The sequence below is a fragment of the Quercus lobata genome, chromosome 2 (assembly GCF_001633185.2).
Source record: "Quercus lobata isolate SW786 chromosome 2, ValleyOak3.0 Primary Assembly, whole genome shotgun sequence".
Taxonomy (NCBI): Eukaryota; Viridiplantae; Streptophyta; class Magnoliopsida; order Fagales; family Fagaceae; genus Quercus; species Quercus lobata.
The window spans coordinates 80,697,030-80,703,259 of record NC_044905.1 but is presented as its reverse complement, the minus strand read 5'-3'; positions in this window follow the sequence as shown (position 1 = coordinate 80,703,259).

Below are 6,230 nucleotides of genomic sequence, written 5' to 3'. Positions count from 1 at the left end.
TTTTGATTGAACTGAACTGAATTTATTGGACCATTTGAAGGATCCTTTGCATTTGCATCTATAAGTCTTGAATATTCAAGACGTCCAAGCAATAATTTAGTGTTACTCCTCACAACAAGGTCTTCATTTGTTTGAAGGATATCTTCAACAGCTTCAACATTCTTGTAATTATGGACAATATTTTCTGATCTAAATTAAAAGTTAAGCTTTAACTTTTACAAAACTTAGTTTTAGATATTCTTTTCTTTTGATTTTTTAGTTTTTTATGTTTTAAGGGGAGAGAGACATAAAATAGTAGCAAAAATACAAATTTACTCCTATTTTTAACAGAGATGGATAATAGGAGACAAATTGAGCTAATCTCAAATGGGTAAAGTGCAAATTTTTTAACCACAAATAGGCAAAATGTTTTTCGGAAAAACTATAGATGAGCAAAGTGTAATTTCCCCAAATAAAAAAGTGTTTATGTTAAAAGGGTCCTGTTAATAGTTGCTGTGAGAGGAATGAATCTTTCCCCAATCAGGTATTGTCCGCTTTGGGAATGAGCCGAGGACCGATGCCACCCTCTCGGATTTGTTCAATCTTACATTGGGGAGAGACACCTCCCACTCTTACCTTATAAGCATTGAGCCTAAGGAAGGGTGTACCAATCATGTGTACACACATGATTGGTACACCCTTCCTTGTTTATAAGGCAACGGTGAGAGGCGTTTCTTCTCGATGTGGAATTGAACAAATCCGTGAGAGTGACATCGGTCCTCGGCTCATTCCCAAAGCAAACAATACCTGATTGGGGAAAGATTCGTTCAATAAACTATTTTAGGAAAATTTTAACACAACATTTTTAGGAAATAGAAAAAGATAACAAAACATTAAAGTCAAAATGCAAAACTTACTTTCTAAGTTTCACAACTTTTCATTTTAGTCCTCTAAGTTTTCATTTTGTCATTTCAATTTTCTAAGTTTCAAACCTCTTCAATTCAATCCTCCGTTAACTCAACATCCATACTTGCCGCTAATCTGCCCAAAACGAGGTGGTTTTGGCCACAATTTAATATTTTAAATTTAATATTATTATTTATTTCTTAATTAATAATTTTAATTTTAATTTTATTATTTATTTCATAATTTCATATCTTTCTTTTTCTTTTTCTTTTTCTTTTTTCCATGCCATTGCTGGGTCTCGTTTACGGATTGGATAATTGTCTACTTAAATCCAGCCCATGTAAGAAAGATATCATTCTCCTTCCATATCTATCCATCTATCTACTATTTTATCTGTTCTCTATTTGTTTGTAACAGATACAAATTAAAAAATAAAAATAAAAAGCTACAAGCATAAGAGAGAATTAGGTAGATATAGAGATAGATATGCAGAAGAGTGGGAGCCTTCCCAGAAATACTAATACTAGTAATAGTATTAATATGACTTCATCTATGTGAGTGAGCACTGAGCACACCCCAACATCGCTTGGGTTTGTGTTCCCAAATCGCCACAGCCAACAATCACTCCTCACCTATTGTCTTCCCTGAGAAACATAGGCCAACGCCTTTTTTTTAATTATTTTTTTAATTATAAATTTGTAATTAACGTTTTTTAATTAAGAAATAAATTAAGAAATAAATATTAAAGATTAAACTATGACTAAAACGACGCTGTTTTGGGAAGGTTAACGGCAAATATGGATGGTGAGTTAACAAAGAACTAAATTGAGGAGGTTTGTAACTTAAGAGACTGAAATAACAAAATACAAATTTAGATGATTGAAATGAAAATTAATAAAATTTAGAAAGTGAGTTTTGCATTTTGGCCAAATATTTTTTTTTTTCTTATAAAAACTTTTCTAAAATTATTCTCTAACAAATACTTTTAGAACATCCGTTAACATTTTTCATATTAAAAATAGACAGAAAAATATTTTACAAGGCTAAATATGAACGCCCTTTTTTTGATAATCACTAAATATGAATGCTCTAAGTGCATCTCCAGCAGTTTAGCCAAATTTTCACACTATTTGGAGAGCAAACAGTTTTATCTATCTACTTTTTTAAATATATTTTTCAATAGACTTTCTAACCATTCTCTATTATATTTAAATATTATTTTTCATCATTTATTTAATATTATTTTTATTCTTAATGTACAGAAAAAGAAAGAGATGTTGAATATTTTAGTCATAAAAATTCATTTGAAGAGCAATAGTAACTCTTCATGTGTGGAGAGTACTGTAGCTTATCTATTCTACTTTTTACAATTTAGGCTGCATTTGTTTTGGCGTAAAACCATTTCAAGAAATGATTTTACACCTCACCAATTGTTTGGTTGTGCATGGAAAATAGAATTTTCCAGAAAAGCATTTCATTTGACAATGTGTTTTATGGCTTTGACCCGGAAATTGGTTTACATTTTTATTTTCACTTCAAACCATTTCTGGACTCAGATGCGCAAAGAGAGAGAGAGAGAGAGAGAGAGAGAGAGAGAGAGAGAGAGAGAGAGAGAGAGAGAGAGAGAGAGAAGAGATAGAGCTCAAGCACAGACACACGGCCGGTGATGCCTAGAGCCCATCCTCACCGGTGATGCCCAGAACCCATCCTCGTCGGTGATGCCCAGAAACATCCCTCGACACACGGCCCTGCCGTCGCATGCAAGCCACTCCGCCGACCCATCCCTTGTCCTCGTCCTCCGCCGACCCATCCCTCATCCTCACCAACCCACCTCCATCGACCCATCCCTCGTTCAAACCAACCTATACCTTCAAATCAAGTTTTACGGATTGAAAAGTCACCGCCAAACACAGATCGAAGCCTTGTCATCTCGTTCTCATCGTCGCTGAAACTCGTCGTCAACGCCAAACACAGATCAGAGCCTTGACCCAATTTCAATCTCTCTCTTTCTTCCTCCCCCTCTCTGTTTGACCGAGTTTGAAAGTTTAATGGTTTTATTTTGATTTTTGTTTCTTTAAAAAGTTTACATCTTGCAATTTTCTATTATAAATTTGTTTGGAAGTTGAGAAAATGGTTGAGAAAATGTGAGAAACCAGTAGAAAATTTGTATTTTTCAGAATGTTACCAAACATCTGAAAATATTTTCCAATACAATTTTCAAAATGCAACCAAACACTAAAAAAATATTTTCCTTTTCGAAAAATATTTTCATCTGAAACTATTTTATACTTGGAAAATATTTTACATTTAACCAAACGCAGCCTTAGAGAGGTTGTTGGAGTTAATTTTTATAGGTTTGCTCTCCAAGGTCCAACCATGGTTTTAGAGAGGCTATTAGAGATGCCCTGAACACGCTTACATTAATCTTTGAGAGAAACAAAACAAAAAGTGACGCATATGTGCTTACGTAGCCTAAGTGACGCATATGTCATTGCCGCCACAGCCATCACAACAGCTAGAAATAAATGTTGTTGACTTTTCATTTAAATGTTGTTGACTTTTCATTAAGGTTATTGAAGAAAAGATAAGCCTTGTCTTATGATTATGAACTATCATCACATAGTAGGGGTGGCTCCATGAGTTGGTGAGGGTGATCATCTATGTGTTGGTGAGGGTGGTCATTTGAAAAAAAAAAATTATATACCTTAAAAGATATATAATTTTAAATTAATATAGGTTATTAACCACCTTAGAAAAAAAACTTGACCATCCTAAATAAAAATTTGAGCTCATTAAAAATAAAATTTGACCTCTTCAAAAATTTGGTCATTTGAAGATTAATTTTAGTAATTTATATTGAAACAACAATTTTAGATCAATAGCTCAATTGTCAAACTGCAATTTTATCAAATGTTTGACTTTGATTTTTAAAATTGTGTTTTCAAAAGGCATATTTTAAAATCACTATTTTTAAAAATAAAATAAAAACACTTTTCAAATACTTAATATGTTAATACTTGCTTTAGTCTTTAGAGTTTGTTAGATTTATTTGATACATTTTGTACTTATGCTTGTCCACTAAAATAATACTTAAATACTTTATTGAACATGATTAATATATGGTTAGATGCCTAAGTTGAATGACCTTATAGTTTATCCTTTAATTTTTTGCTAGCATTACGGATGAACTTCTTATAAGGAAATCAATTGTATTGCAAAATTCATCTTCTAAGTGAATTTGTATGGACTTGAACAATCTTCTTTCAGATCCTAGGATATGAGGAAATATCTCCTATTTTTATTCTAATGATCAATGATGAAATAAGAAAATCATATTTACAAGGAAGTTCCTGTCAACGGCCTCTTAGCTATGATTTCCCCTAAAAGAAATTTGTGAAGTATTGCATCGATTCTATGATGATTGGTTTAAAGAATACAAAATTATTTAGAACAGATCATAAAAAAGGATGAAGCATTTTGTTTATATTGTTACTTATTTAGGCAAAATGTTGGTAATTGAATGGGAGATCAATAGAATAACGATTGATTAATGTCAACTTCTCATTATTTTACTCTTCTTTTGTGGGCTATAGCTGTCTTATTCTTTTCATTAAATTTTTGGTTGGTGATGTTCAAATTTCTGCATGTACACACTTACTTATTTGAAGTCCTCAATTGTCTTTGTCGTTAGGGAAAATTTTCTTTTACATTATAAAGGTCTATATCATTATTTATAATTGAAAGTTGTTACGTGTGAACATCATGCATTCACACGCTACGCTAAGAAATTTGGAGAGATTATTCTGATTATGATATTTGAGTATGTAAATTGCAACCCGTATATAAGTTTATGTTGAGTATATCTTGTTACATCACATCTCATATATATAATTTTTTTTATTAAGAGACAAGTTAACGGATGTCTTAAATGCATTTGTTTGGTGTAGGGCCGGGGAGCTTATGATCTGGCCCACGCTCTATCCGGGCTCAGGGCCCGAGCCGAGGAGTTAGTGTGTCGAGGACGAGTGATCAAAGGCCGAGGGGTTAAGGGGAACAGCTGAGGACGACCCTATCCTCAGCACTCCAAGACTTTGATGAGAAGAGCAATGTCTTAGTGAAGGCCATCCCCAAATAGTCCCCTGAAGGGGATGTGAGTGGAATAGGGCCCACGTAAAGGTACGGTGCAAAATAGGTTCAAGGAAAATACGTCCCCTCCGCATTAAATGCACCGGCCAACGTCCTGATCATGTTAATGAGAAAAGACGCTTGGACGGTGTAACTTCGATCCTCGCAACTAATAGAAAGTAAGAAGGGACAGCTGATGGGACAGGTACAGAAGTAAGCACCTACCTGACTAACAAGTGGAGGGTTAGGATCAACCAAGAAGGACTATATAATATAAAAGTTAGTGCACAAAAAAGGGGGGCTGGGAAAAATGGCCAAAAACCAGAGCCTCCCAGCCCGCCTCCAGGAGAAAAACTCCTAGGGCAAAAACGACTAAACCAAGTATGAACACCACGAAAGACCCACCGTCTGGTGACTGAGGCCTAGCCTTTCAAACCCACGCTCTACAAATGATATTGTTTGGGCCTTTTTATGCGCAACCCCAACACTGTTACGGTTCGCTACGAATCGTGCCCTTACAATTGGCGCCGTCTGTGGGAAAGGCTTGTGTCTTAGCATAGGCGATAGGTCGAGACAGTTCCCTTGTCATTTCTAACAGCCGGTTATAGTGTTCTAGCGTAAAGTTCCACTAGGGGCTATGACTCTTGACTAGGGGCTACGCTTTGTAGCGTCTATCGCATGGATGGTTCTAGGGGCTTGGCCGAGGAGCCAATCCCCCTAAAACCAATGTCCCATGCCATAGCCGAGAGGTTATTTCCCCCAACTCCTTATCAAAATTGAGTTTTGGACAGAACCAAGGTATTGTATGGTCCGAGGACCCAAACCTATGGGGAAAACAACTACTTAGATGAGAAAACTGAGTTTTGGACAGAACCAAGGTATTGTACGGTCCTCGGACTCAAACCTATGGGGAAACCAACTACTTAGATGAGAAAACTGAGTTTTGGACAGAACCAAGGTATTGTACGGTCCTCGGACTCAAACCTATGGGGAAACCAACTACTTAGATGAGAAAACTGAGTTTTGGACAGAACCAAGGTATTGTACCGGTCCTCGGACTCAAACCTATGGGGAAACCAACTACTTAGATGAGAAAACTGAGTTTTGGACAGAACCAAGGTATTGTATGGTCCTCGGACTCAAACGTATGGGGAAACCAACTACTTAGATGAGAAAACTGAGTTTTGGACAGAACCAAGGTATTGTATGGTCCTCAGACT